This window comes from Macaca nemestrina, chromosome 8, assembly GCF_043159975.1.
Source record: "Macaca nemestrina isolate mMacNem1 chromosome 8, mMacNem.hap1, whole genome shotgun sequence".
NCBI classification, from domain to species: Eukaryota; Metazoa; Chordata; class Mammalia; order Primates; family Cercopithecidae; genus Macaca; species Macaca nemestrina.
The window spans coordinates 84,793,262-84,808,656 of NC_092132.1; the positions used below are offsets into that span (position 1 = coordinate 84,793,262).

At 39.8% G+C, this 15,395-nt stretch overlaps 1 protein-coding gene and 1 pseudogene across 1 annotated transcript in view; both read right to left on the reverse strand.

The window, feature by feature from the left end:
- The window catches only part of LOC105482235 (RAB2A, member RAS oncogene family), a 102,918-nt gene that overhangs the window by 77,438 nt on the left and 10,085 nt on the right, over positions 1–15,395 (reverse strand). The gene's annotated exons all lie outside the window — the stretch shown is intronic.
- Positions 603–9,435, reverse strand: LOC139355837 (ubiquinol-cytochrome c reductase complex assembly factor 2 pseudogene; annotated as a pseudogene).

The following is a 15,395-nucleotide window of genomic DNA, read 5'->3' on the forward strand; positions in this document are numbered from 1 at the left end:
AGAAAGAACACTGACAAGTTTCTGTGATTATCTCGCTCAGCTTGGGTGTGACGTGGACTCCAGGAAACCAAATCTAGACCTGTGTTTCAATGACTAGATGAAGTAGGCCTCACTGAAGGCCTACACTTTAAAAACAGACTTTGAAGAACTGTAAGCATATGATATATTCAGAAACTACTTACTAAGCACCTTAAATGGATACACAATGGTTAATGGAGTTCTGTTCTTGTCGCCCAGGCTGGAGTGCAATGGTTCGATCTTAGCTCATTGCAACCTCTGCCTCCTGGGTTCGAGCAATTCTCCTGCTTCAGCCTGCTGAGTAGCTGGGATTACAGGTGCCTGCCACCACGCCCAGCTAATTTTTGTATTTTTAGTAGAGACGGGGTTTCATCACGTTGGCCAGGCTGATCTGGAACTCCTGACTTCAGGTGATCTGACCGCCTCCCAAAGCGCTGGGATTATTCTTTATCCTGCACTCTTTATGAAATCTTTACCTGTTTTTTTTTTTTTTTTTTTTTTTTTTTTTTTTTTTGAGACGGAGTCTCGTTCTGTCGCCCAGGCTGGAGTGCAGTGGTGCAATCTCTGCTCACTGCAACCTCCGCCTACCGGGTTCAAGCAATTCTCCTGCCTCAGCCTCCTGAGTAGCTGGGATTACAGGTGTGCGCCACCACGCCCAGTTAATTTTTGTATTTTTAGTAGAGACGGGGTTTCACCATGGTGGTCAGGCTGGTCTCGAACCCCTGACCTCAAGATCCACCCGCCTCAGCCTCCCAAAGTGCTGGGATTACAAGCGTGAGCCACCGTGCCCGGCCCAAAATCTCTTTACCTGTAACTCCCTTAAAGTTCTAATTTTTTCCCTTAATTTTCACCTAATGTCCTTTTGTTGTCTCAGGATCACATCTAAGAAACCATATTATATTTAACTGTCAGGCCTTCTTAAGGTTCCTCTTGGTTTTAACAGTTTCTCATGCTTTCCTTTTTTTGATGTTCTTGGCAGTTTTGAGGAGTACTGATTAGGTATTTTGTAACATGCCCTGTGTTGAAATTTGTCTAAATTTTTCATGATTAGACTGGGATTATAAGTGTTTGGGAGGAAGATGACAGAGAAAGATTACCATTTTCATCACATCATATCAAGGGTACATACTATCAATGTAACTGATCACTGTTGATTTTAACCTTTATAACCTGGCTAAGGTAGTCTGTCAGGCTTCCCCAATGCAAAGGAACTTTCCCCCTCTTTTCTATACTGTATTCTTGGGAAGGAAGTTACTATGCACAGCCCACACTAGAAGACTTGACTTCTGCCCCAGAGTTTTCACATAGGGAAAAGTTTTCTCCCCATTGTGTCTTACATAATGTCACCTCTCATCACCATATCCAATCTTCTGCCTTTCCACATTGTTTTAACATTACCATACGCAGGCATTACTTTTACATTAAAAAAATGGGCCAGGCATGGTGGCTCATACCTGTAATTCCAGCACTTTGGGAGGCTGAGATGGGCAGATAACTTGCGGTCAGAAGTTCCAGACCAGCCTGGCCAACATGGGGAAACCCCATCTCTACTGAAAATACAACAAAATTAGCCAGGCATAGTGGCACACACCTGTAATCCCAGCTACTCGAAAGGCTGAGGCACGGGAATCGCTTGAATCTGTGAGACGGAAGTTGTGGTGAGCCAAGATTGCACCACTGCACTTCAGCCTGAGCGAGAGAGGGAATCTGTCTCAAAAAGAAGAAGGGAGGGAGGGAGGGGGGCAGGCAGGAAGGCAGTATTTGAGGTATACACTTTTCAGAAATGGGAAAGTGCCTGAAAATTATCTTCATTTTTAACACTTTTCACTCCCTATGATATCCTTCACTAAATCCTGGTAATTCTAGCTCTCATCTGTAACCTCCTTTTATTTTCATTACCACTGCCTTAGACAAGGCCTCTAGGAACCTCTTCTCTGGAACATTTTAATTACCATCTAACTATATACCCGTACCCTTTTAATCTATCTTACATGTGACTGCACCAGGAATGGATGAGAAAAAAAGAATGGATGAGTCAGAAGAAAAGGATTACATTTAACATCTAGTATGTCTATGCCACTATATTACAATATGAATATATACAGTATTTGGTTTTAAAGTTAATTATAATTCTAGTTGTATAATCTTTCTTTTAAAAATTTCAGTGCATTCCACTGTCTACAGAATAGAGTTCAAACTCTACCTTAACCTGTCACATGTACCTCCCTAGGTCTACCATGTTTAATGGATTTATCTTTCCAGCCTTATTTCTCCTAACAGCCTGATACAGGGTCCATACTAAAGTCAAACTGGACCATTCATATCAAGGACAGTACAAGGTGTGGAACTTAGCAGACAACTGCCTTCCTGTTTACTCCTATTTCTATATTTTGATTTTTTACCATTTCTACTTGTCAGAACCAGTTCAAATGTTATTGTACCCTATTTTCCAAGGAGGAAAAAGGCATTCCCCTTCTTACAAAATGCCATACTTTCTTGCAGTTCCTCAGTCAGAGTCCTTATCATATTCTACAAGCACAGCTAGACTATAAACCCCTTAAGGGCAAGGACACATCAAATCTACTTTTTAAATCCTTCACAATTGTACTTAGTCCTACGTTTTATATTTGGTGAACTTACACCTTCTTCATTTCAAAATACACGACGAATTTAAGAGACAACAAATACTCACTGGACTAGATGTGAATCCTGTGTATGACACTGAAAAAGTTGCTTCAGGTCCCTAGGTCTTGTTTGCTTATTTGTGTAATGGTAATTATACTACATCTTATTCATTAGTTATTGTGAGAAATAAAAGATAATATGTAGCAAAAGAGATAATGCATCTAGGAAAAATCACTTCTTTTTCCTTTCCAAATACCTAAAGACAAGCTCACTTTATCTGCTAAGGCCAAATTGCTCTAAACGTACATACTTGATTAAGCACTTATCATATGGTACTTTTATTATCAGTTTACATATCTAGATTCACTCCTCAGGAGCAGTCACATTCGCCTTTTTGTATTTTGAAAACGACCTTGCACAGTGAACTGGCTTAAAAGCAGATGCTCAGGGAATGAATTAATGCATCTCATGCTCACTGGAAAGATCACAAAGTAATAGACTATTCTATCAAACAACTCTAGTCTACATCTCAAGAAAAAAAACTACCAATTTCTAAAAAAAAAAAAAAAAATATTCAATAGTGGATTTTTCAGATGGGAAAATGATGCTAGAGAATGAAAACACGACTGCATTAAATTAGAGTTGTATCTGTATTATTATCTGCCCCTAACTTAAGTGTTATTTTCCTTTGAAAAGGTAGTGAGTACAGCCATGTGCCAGTTATCAATTGACTGCCTCCTTGCTCCAAATCCACCCTTCACTGTCCTTCAAGTGAGACTGAAACCTTCCTACCTTGGTAGGGCACAGGGCATGACAGCTTCATCAGCACTCAGCACCCCTCTATGGCCATCTGCCCCCAGCACTCCTTCAGGTTGCTTTCCATGGAGTTCTCAGGCTACACACACACCATGGAAGGCTTCCCCAAGCATGAAGAGGGCAGCTGTCCAGCTCATTTCAGTCCCTTAATGTCTCTGACCTCCAGTAGGCCTCAGCTGTGCCCCTCCAATGAAGTCTGAATGTCAGATCTGTTCCTTCCTTCCGTGCTCTGCATAGCCTTAGTGGTAGTGACTACTACCCTAACTGCTGTTACTATAGTCTTCAGAGTTCTCTCTACCTCTCAGCCAATTCCCCCATTACTCTAATCCTACGTTACAGTTAAGGATTGTTTACATTAGACTTTCTCTGTTCAAATTCCTGTGTAGTTTCGGTTTCCTAATTGAACTCTAAATGATACAACTAGCATGAATAATAATATGCTGCATTAGATAAGCCAAATTTAATTTGGTAAAGTTGAGGGTATTTGAATATCGGTAGAATTTAAATTTTCTTAGGAAAGACATAGTTTGTGTTTAAGTGCAGTATTTTTGCAAATACAAAGCTAGATATGACTTAAATCTTAAAAAACTGGAAAACAGAGCATTCAATAATTTTATTAGGGAATACATTACAGAGGTATTAAACCTGATAGCAAGTAAGAATGTGGCGAAAATGGCATCCCTATTCCTTTCTTCCTCCCAACTCGTGGAACTTTCCTCACTAGTTTATCTTAATAGTGGAAAATGGCTAGAATGTTTAAGAAAAATCAGGAAGAATAAAACTGGGCTATATGGACAAGCATGGTGGCTCACGCTTGTAATCCCAGTACTGGGAGGCTGAGGTGGGAGGAATGCTTGAGGCCAGGAGTTTGAGACCAGTCTGGGCAACACAGTGAGATCCTGTCTCTATAAAAAATCAAAAATTAGCCAGCCGCGGTGGTATGCACCTGCAGTCCCAACTACTCAGGAGGCTGAGGTGGGAGGATTGCTTGAACCAGGGAGGTCAAGGCTGCAGTGAGCCATGATCATGCCACTGCACTCCCACTGGGCAACAGAGTGAGACTCTGCCTGAAAATAAATAAAATAAAAAAGAAAACAGTTATAAATACCTTTTAGAATTGTAGGATGTCAGTTTTGTCGGAACTAGAGAGGTCCTCTGGTGTGATGTTTTTTAGACAGCCATACTGGTCAGGTCATGAAACCAATTTAGTGGATTGGAACTAGCATTAAAAAAGAATTAGATGGGCCAAGTGCGGTGACTCACATCTGTAATCCCAGCACTTAGGGAGGCCGAGGTGGGTGGATTACCTGAGGTTAGGAGTTCGAGACCAGCCTGACCAACATGGTGAAAAACCCTGTCTCTACTAAAAATACAAAATTAGCTGGGTGTGGCAGCACATGCCTGCAATCCCAGCTACTTAGGAGGCTGGGGCACGAGAATTGCTTGAACCTGGGAGGCAGAGGTTGCAGTGAGCTGAGATCATGCCACTGCACTCCAGCCCAGGCAACAAGAACAAAACTCTGTTTCCAAAAAAAAAAAAAAAAAAATTATAACAAAATAACAAATACATATACGATTAGAATAAGCACACTTAGAAATTTTTGTTTTGGAGATATATATGCATTTACACACATGAACCCTAGATTGCAATGTAAAATATACTTTATGCTGTGGCTTATAAAAAACAAACCTAGAAATTACTGTGCAGTGTCTAATCCAACTCATATACAACAAAAGATCTCATCCACATTTTTGCTAGTACTGACGGTAAAATAAATAAACTGGGAAGAATCTGGAATACTTCTGTTCTCTTTTAATTGATATTTACGAGGACAGAGATATTTACAAGGACAGAGATCAAAGGAAAAATCTGATTGAATCATTTGTTGTCAATTTAACATAAATAATAAGAGGCAGAAACTCAAAATCAAGTTTTTTTGATTCTAAGTCATAGTTTCTTTTCCCACTGGTCCACTCAACCTCCTGAATTTGTTCTTTCCCAGATACATGCTGCTATTTGCAATCAATAAATCTGCTAACTAAAAAGAAAGTTATCTCACTTTCCAGCTAGCAATACTAGGGATGAAAGAACATTCTATAAGTAAAATGATTCTGACACTGCAGAAATTTAATAAAGAGAAATGTTTTTAAAAGAACACTATTTCCACTATGCTGACTTTATCCCAAATAATAGTGTTCCAATTAGGTTACCTATGTGACTTAATATACACAATTAATGTTGGTTAGGCTGTTGAATTGTAAGTACCTGAAATATATACCAAAGTCAAAATTAAATATTCTTTCTAAATTCATACTTTTAATGGAAGGTAATTTGGCAGTACCTATCAAAATGCAAAATGTAATTACCAGTGACCCAGAAATTTTACTTCTTGCACAAATGCACAAGAAGGCTAACGGCAACATTGTCTATAACGATATTCATCAAAGCAGGTGTAGGTGGACATTTGCTGTTTCTCGCTACCTAACATCAGAGCACTCTTCTTTGAGATCCTTAGCAGCTAGGGCAGGGAGACATGTGTCCTAGACTGAGCCAATCAGATACTCCTATCTAGAACTTAGAATCTTGAAAAAGTGCTGCAATATCAAGGACCATCAACAGACAATACATAGTGGCTACAGTGGAGATAAGAGCAGTGGAGGCCAGTGGTATGCATCCAGCATCCTCTCAAGCAGGCCGTACTGACAACAGCAATTTGGCTGTGCCTTGCCTTTCTTCATTTTGCCCATCTTCAAACTTGATTTTATTGCTTTCCTGTCTGTGAACCATCCAATCTTTCCAATAAAATCTTCTGTTTACATTAACCAGAATTAGTTTCTGTTATTTGCTACCACAGACCTCGACTAACAGAAATCAGAAGCTGATAAATTGTGGTTCATCTATCTAGAGTTTTTAAAAAATGAGAGAGATTTACATGTGGTGATACAGAAAGACACTCAAGATTTACCCTCAAATGAAAAAAATAAAACTGTAGAGCAGCAGTGATTGTATAATCTCACTGGTAGAATTGGGACACATATACACATACACAGGCTTAGAGAGGTACAGAAAATTTCTGGAAGGATGTTTACCATGCTTGCTTACATATGTAAAGTGTGAAGAGGAACTTTCATCAACACTATATAAGCAGTACTTTTACTGACTTCATCTAACTACCTCCATAGTGTCACTGCATTTAAATAACCAGCAAAACTTCTAGTGTGACCACATATAGCTACTATAAATGTTGATCTGGTAAGAAAATTACAAGAAAGCCTGCAAGTAAAATAATGCACTGTGAAACAGAAAATTTTGATTTCTTTCTCCTCCCTGTGTCTAAAAATCTCTGAAGAATACTACTAAGTAGTACTTTTTAGTAAGACTTATTCATGGCTAAGGCTGAAAATTCACATAGCCACACTTAAGTCCAACATGATTTTTCTATTTCTCCTACAAATTCTCCAAGAAAAGAAACTTTAAGCCAGAGAATGGGGGGAAAGGCCAAGCAAGAAAAAAAAAATTAAATGGTGAATGAGGCTTATTACTGTACAAATATCTGAGTTGAGGGTAGAAATTTGCTCCACTTAGAGAACGGGGAAGGGAATAACGCTCCTTAATGCAGATATCCAGAGGGTTAAGCAATCCCTTAAACTATGACACACAATGGTCTTCACAGTATAGCCCCAAGATTCCTTAGTGTTAATCATCATATCCCTTTCCTCCAGTCCTGATGAAAATCCTTTACTGCCACATTTTGTACATCACTCCTGGTATAAAGTCATTAAACTTTCTTGGCAAAATAAGTATGAGGAGCCCAGCCCAGTATTTCTCACATAATATAAAGATGGGGTAAAAGCACAAACTGATTCTACTGATTAGGTGGACAATTATTCAAACAAGTTATACCAAGTCTGTACCTATCACCTGATTTTTCATTTGTTATTTATGTTTTATTTTAAAGAGACAGAATTTTACTACACTGCCCAGGCTGGAGGGCAGTGGCTACTCATAGGCATGATCATGGTACACTGCAGCCCTGAACTCCTAGCCTCAAGCAATCCTCCTATCTCAGTCTTCCAAGTAGCTAGGACTACATGCACATTCCACCACGTCTGGTTATTGATTTTTCATTTGGAAAATGGGGTTAATAGTTACCTACTAAGATTACTGTGAGAACACATATGAATGTCACAACATAGTACCAGCATACAGTAAGCGGGTGCTCAATAAAGGTTTACTGACAATCTGAAATCTGTTATAAGCCATTCACTCCACGGTTAGAAAGTACCCTGTCCACATACCTTTAGTACTTTGTACATATTTTTATTACATTTTCTGGTAGTTATTGTGGCAAATTGGTCTTCCCTGTAGGGTAGGACAGTCTTCATTTTTTGAACTCCAGCACAGGGACTGCCCACAATAGTATCTTTTTTTTTTTTTTCCTGTGGGAAACTGGGGCAGTTTTATTGACAATGGCAATGTACAAGACTCCACACCTAGGTATGTGGGTGAGGTAAGGCCTGAGCTCAGGCCTTATGATCCTCCTCCGGACCCTTGGAGGAAAACTTCTCCTGCAGTTTCTTCCACATGCTTTTATCCATTTCCTTAAGCTCTTCCAAGGTGTCTGTGGACAGGATCACCTTGTACTCTTCCAACGACAGGCCACTGAAGCTGGTGTCTCTGGGGCGAGGGTACTTGTGTTTGTAGTAGTTTGTATGGAGTCGCGCTAAGCTCTGGTACATCTGATCACAGGCCTCAGGCTCTGCAACCTGGGTATTCTCTCCCTCCCGAAAGGCCTGTGCTACCCGCTGTCACAGGTAAGCGCCCAAGTCCCGGCCCCGTTTGGTCTCGTCCACTGGCCATTCCTCACAGAGCTTAAGAAAAGGCCGGTACCAGCTGGCCACCATTTTGGGCCCCCAATAGTATCTTTTTGTTGTTGTTGTTGTTGTTGTTTTGTTTTGTTTTTGAGACAGAAGTCTTGCTCTGTCACCCAGGCTGGAGTGTAGTGGTGCGATCCCAGTTCACTGCAACCTCCACCTTCAAGTGATTCTCCTGCCTCAGTCTCCCGAGTAGCTGGGATTAGGCATCCATCACCATGCCCAGCTAATTTTTATATTTTAGTAGAGATGGGGTTTTGCCATGTTGGTCAGGCTGGTCTTGAACTCCTGATCTCAAGCAATCCACCCGCCTTGGCCACCCAAAATGCTAGGATTACAGATGAGAGCCACCACGCCTTGCCCACAATAGTATGTTAAATTTCTTTAAGAAGAAGAAGAAAAATAATCAACTGTGAATCTCTATTCTTTGCATAAACTCCATCTTCCAAGCCTTCATATGTGTCAATCAAACTCCTACTCTAGCACAAATTAACTTACCAGTGAACAAGCTCTTTCCATTTTATGAAGAGTCCAACTGTATGTCTTCTACTCATGGTGCTGATATGAGTCCCTCTTTTATATGTCAGTCACCTAAATATCTGAAAGTCATTATTATATTCTCCTTTAAGTCTTCTTTTTCAGGTTAAAATGGTTCAGATACTCAACAATTCCTAAAATGTCATGAATGTTATAGCCTTCATACCAGTGTTACTGGTCTCCTGAGCACGGACTCCTGTTTGTAGATATTCCTTTAAAACAAGATTCTCAGAACTGAATTGCAGTTGAGGCCTGACAGGGTAGAACCTGCCTTATCTGTACACTATACTTTTACTAACCTAGCATCACATTTATTCTTTGGTTCACTTTATTACTTATCTGACTCATATGAATCAAGTAATGTAAAACTAAGTTTTTAGACATGTGTGGATATCGAACCAGCTGACCTCCATTTTGTATTTGTATGATTATTTCACAAGCAAATACTGGGTTTTAACTTCATTTTTATTTAATTCAATTTTGCTACAATTTGGACTATCATTCTGCCTACCAAGGTCACTTTGGATTCTGTCAGTTAAAATCCAAATTATATATTAGCTCTTTCAACCAAACTGAACTGCGTCCAAGCTGTTGCTAATATCAGAAGTAAAAAATTCAGGACTGCATGTAGCAGCATGCTCCTTCCAGCTTGCCGACATGGCAGTCCTTTATGGATACAGTTCTTAAACCAGATGAAAATCCGTGTAGCAGGCTGGGTGTGGTGGCTCATGTATGCAATCCCAGCACTTGCGGAGGCCAAGGCGGACAGACTGCTTGAGCTCGGGAATTTGAGACCAGCCTAGGCAACATAGTGAGACCTTGTCTCTACAAAAAATACAAAAATAGCCGGCTGTGCTGGCACGCACTTGTAGTCCCAGCTACTCAGGAGGCCGAGGTGGGAGGATCGCTTGAGCCTGGGAGACGGAGGTTGCAGTGAGCTGAGATTGTGTCACTGCACTCCAGCCTGGGCAACAGAGCAAGACTCTGTCTCGGAAAAAAAAAAAAAAATCCACATAGCTATGAAACCAGTAGAATTTCTTCACCTCACACCCAAGTTTATCCTGAGCAAGTATAACAAATACCTTTACATAGAGGACTGGTGACTCAATTCATCAGGCATACATTATTATTGCTTTAATTTATAACTTTTTAGCTATTTATTAGTTTTTGTGTCAAGTAAAGCCTTGAGCATAAGTAATCTGGGACACATATACTTTTACTTTGCCCTCTGACATAGTTAAAACTGAACTAATAATACTTTATCGAAAGAAAGAAGATAACCACTGACAAACATTTATTTATATCAAAGACTTCTATAGAGCTACAAAACTACCTCTTTCCAAAGGGGTTCAAAACTGACTGAAATCATTCAAGTGGTACCACAAGTACCAAGAGTGAGTGTAGAAGAAATCAACGTAGGCCGGGCACGGTGGCTCATGCCTGTAATTACAGTACTTTAGGAGGCCAAGGCGGGTGGATCACCTCAGGTCAGGAGTTCAAGGCCAGCTTGACCAACATGGTGAAACCCTGTCTCGACTAAAAGTACAAAAAAATTAGTTGGGCATGGCAGCCAGCACCTGTAACCCCAGCTACTCGGGAGGGTGTGGCAGGAGAATCGCTTGAACCCAGGAGGCGGAGGTTGCAGTGAACCAAGATCGCACCATTGTACTACAGCCTGGGCAACGAGAGCAAAAATCTGTCTAAAAAATAAAAAAAAAATCAAAGTAGAAAACAACTACTGGCTTTCCCATCTCTTCCTTGAAGACTAGTGAAAAATAGTACCTCCTTGATATTTTTCTCAATCTCAAGTGGATCGTGAGGACACCTGAGATAGAAAAGAACTTTTTCTTTTATTGAGTCAAGGAGGACAACAGAATCAAGGAGAGCCATTCTGTGGTTAACACATGATCAGCAGAGTGAACAGCTTTTTTTCTATAGGCAAGACCAACTCCACTAAATTTTAGAATGCTCAACAGGTAGGAAATATTATCTCTAAGGTATTACTATTAACAAAGCACTTTGTAGCTTACAAGGCACCTTCACATATTATTTACTTTAAGCTCACAAAAATCCTGTGAGGTAGATAATCCAGGCATTGCTATTGGTTTTTCCAGATGAGAAAACTAAAACTGAAGGGGTATGAACTTTACTGAGGTCACAAGTAAACAGTACAGACACCACATTGATCGAGATATGCTAATTACAAATACCAGGCTCTTGGAAAACTTTCAAGAGTGGTGTCTAAGCTAAAATAACCGGAAAGGACTGCATAGTAGTTATTTCTAAAGAAAGACAAACGCAAACGGGTCATCCATCAATTTTAATAATGCAGGGGCAGCAGAGCAAGCATGAATACACTACTGACACTGATATATCAACTGTAAATAAATGAAGGAAACAAATGACTAACACTTAAATTTTAAAGACAGCTGTAAAGCTAGGGGTAAAAAACAAAACCAAACCCTGAGCCTTGGTGAATAACTCTACAGGGTGCACTAGGCAGATACTATACCTGTTTTAGAAACAGAAAATTTCAGAATTTAAATTAATTGTTCATGCGCACTAGTAAGTTAGTGGCAGGTATCTTCTCTTCAGTAACCTCTCTACTGGCCTACAAGGAATAGGTGACCTATCCATGCTTGGAAAAATCTACCATATTATTTCCTGTGCAGGACATGTGCCCGTCTAAACTCAAAAGCCCATGGCAAGTGGGCATGCCTGTGATCTACACCTTGATCTTTGTCTACATGACTGAACCAGGGTGGTACTTGATAGTAGAAATAAACCCAAATCCATCAGTGATTTCAATACATATGAAAACATTAAATTATCCTGTTAAAATACAGCCTCTCAGATTGACATTTTTAAAATATAGAAATGGGCTACAATAAAAAAACAGGCCTTTTTTTAAAAAAAAAAGGTGATAAAGGACTAGGCATGGTGGTTCATACTGTAATTCCAACACTTTGGAAGGCTGAGGTAGGAGGATCACTTGAGCCCAGGAGTTGGAGACCAGCCTGGGAAACATGGCAAGACCCATTTCTGCAGAAAATTTAAAAATCAGCCAGATGCAGACAGGCACAGTGGCTCACATTAGTAATCCCAGCACTTTGGGAGGTTGAGGCAGGCAGATCACGTGAGGTCAGGAGTTTGAGACCAGCCTGGCCAACATGGTGAAACCCTGTCTCTACTAAAAATACAAAAAGTAGCCAGGTGTGTTGGTGTGTGCCTGTAATCTCAGCTACTCAAGAGGCTGAGGCAGAATGGCTTGAACCCAGGAGGCAGAGGTTGCAGTGAGCCAAGACTGTGCTACTGCATTCCAGCCTGGGTGACAGAGCGAGACTCTCTCCAAAAAAAAAAAAAAATTAACCAGGTATGGTGGCATGTGCCTGTGATCTCAGCTACTTGGGAGGCTAAGATGGGAGGATCCCTTGAGCCCAGGAGGCAGAAGCTGCAGTGAGTCATGATAGTGCTATTGCACTCCAGCCTGGGTGACAGAGCAAGACCCTATCTCAAAAAAAAGGTAACACAGAACCAGAATGAGTCAACTGATTACTTTGGAGAGAGATTTACATATGCTGGTAAAGCCAAAGATGTATATACCTTCCACCCACAAATCTGCTGCAAGATATATTTCTAAAACTCTTAGCACACAGCTCAAGGAGGCAGGCACAAGAATAATGTATGCAGTATCGTTTTTACAACAAAATAAACAACTTTAAAATGTCCATAAGAATGGAGAAAACTGCAGTACAAACAACAGAACATAATCAAGCAATTAATATCAATAAAATAGAATGAAATGTATTAATATAGACAAACCCCCAAAGTAATGAGCAAAAAAGTTTCAGAGTCAAGTGTAATGTTTACTTCCTAAACAAAGCACATATGAACTAAATATGCAAAATTAATATCAAATACCTGAATTCAAAAAAATCATATTAAGAAACAAGTGAAGGGAAACCTAATGACAAAGGAATAACTTCTCAGTAAGATGTATGGGTCATAAATACCTTACAAATTAGCCCCCAAATTCATGCGGGGAGGGGAGAAATAATCTGACAGAAGAACAAGAAAAATCCATTGTCATAATATGAAATTTTAACATCTCTCTCCAAAGGTCAAAAAGAAGTAGACAAAAAACTATATAGAAGATACGATCCACGCTAATATCAAGTCTGATCTAACAGACATGAAAACCTGAACTCACTACATACACAAGAATATACTTTTCAAGCACATATGAAACATGTACAAAAACCAATCAAGTACTCGGCTACAAAATTAGTCTCACACACTGAAGAATCAGCACATATAGTCTACAGTCTCTCAGTTTAATAAAGTCAGAAATCAATAATGAAAAGATTCTTTAAAGAAAAGAAGAAAAAGACAAAAGAAAAAAAGAAAGAAACATGCTTACTGGGTCAAGAGAGAAGCCATGAGAAGAAAACAAAAACTTCGGAGTAGCCAACTGCTCAAGATCTGTTACACACTTTTACTTGGATTCCTGTAAGTCCTCTTTAAATTCTTATCATAAATCTCTTTTCTTGAGCTATTTCGAGTGTGTTTCTGTTCCTTCACAGAACAAAATCCTACCCAGTCTTTTAAATCATTACCAGGAGCCAGGCACAGTAACTCACACCTGTAATCCCAGCACTTTGCAGGGCTGAGGCAGGAGGATCACTTGAGGCCAGGAGTTTGACAGACCAGCCTAGGCAACATAGTGAAACCTCATCTCTTAAACAAGATAAATCATAAAGTGGACTTGGATGGTCATTCACTCTAAATTAAGCAAAACTGCCAAAAATATAGACATCTGAAATAAAAGGAGTCTTGATAAACAGTCTTGAAAACGCAAAAAACTTGCCATAAAACAACTTGATGCAAACAAATAAAAACACCAACACAGGCTAGGAAAAAAAACAATTAGAGACAAGGATAACATGCTCCTTCAAGTATCAGCTGGCCAAAAACAAGCAAGCTAAATGGGGGGCAGTGGGAGGATCAACATATTAGAACACAGAGGGCAAAAAAAATTGTTTTTCCTATTATTAGCATTACTTAGACACTATACAGCACTGGTCAGATTTGGGTGAATTTTTCAAATACATATGGGGAAATTATAGAAACATTCAAAGCAGCAGGATAAAAAATAAAGATATAACCATTTTTTATTCTAGTTGTTGTTACATGTATGATATCATTTATTCATCCCCATTTTATAGATAAGGACACCAAGACTCAGAAAGATCAAATGGGTTGCCCACAGTCACATGGCTGGTAAATAGCAGAGAAAGTACTTTATCCTACTTTTATATAGGATAGTTCTGCATTATTATGCATGAACGGAGGTCCTACCAATTTAAGGGAATTGAAGGCTATGTACTCTCACAGCAACTCAACCGATCAAACAGTAAGCCAACAGAAGAGGTATGATGTGAAATTTATGGGAATCAGGAACTGTAATACGGGGAAGAGAGCATGAACTTTGGAGTCAGAAAAACCTGGGTTCAAGTTCCAGATTGGTCAGTTACTAGCTGTATACAAGAAGACTGTATGTGGTAACAAGTGTCCCTTTCCTCACCTATAAAATGGTGTCTTCCTCAGAGATTCAATGAGTTATGCCTCTAGAGAAAATGCCCTATAAAACCAGTTGTATATTTATACTCGCGATACTGTTTTTTTTTTTTTTTTTTTTTTTTGAGACGGAGTCTCATGCTGTTGCCCAGGCTGGAGTGCAGTGGCGCGAACTCGGCTCACTGCAAGCTCCGCCTCCCAGGTTCCCGCCATTCTCCTGCCTCAGCCTCCTGAGTAGCTGGGACTACAGGCGCCCGCCACCGCGCCCGGCTAATTTTTTGTATTTTTAGTAGAGACGGGGTTTCACTGTGGTCTCGATCTCCTGACCTTGTGATCCGCCCGCCTCGGCCTCCCAAAGTGCTGGGATTAGATACTGTATTATTTTTAAGAGGAATCAGAAGCAAAGCTTCTTTCAAGACCCACAATGTCAGTAGTTACTAAGTATATACATGAACGTACTTCAAAAAAAACAATGAATACTAATATTAGGATAAATTAGCAGGATTGTCTTTTTGCACTGGTTAGTGCTAAATTCAGTGTCCACTTCAAAGAAGTCTACACAACCTCGTATCACAGATTTTGAGTATAAATGTCCTGATATGGTTTGGCTTCGTGTCCCCATGAAAATTTCATCTGGAATTATTATCTCCACGTGCTGGGGGAGTGGCCAATCTGGTTGTTTGATAAGGCATGGCCCTTCCTCCATTGTTCTCTCTCCTGCAGTCTTGTGAAGAAGGTACCTGCTTCCCCTTTGCCTTCTGCCATGACTGCAATTTTTCTGAGGCCTTTCCAGCTATCCAAACTGTGAGCCAATTAAACCTCTTTTGTTTATAAATTATCTAGTCTCGTGCCATATCTTTATAGCAGTATGAAAATGGACTAATACACGTCCTTTCTGATATTACTTTACTGTTTCTACCATTTGTTCCTTAGCCCTTGAAATTGTC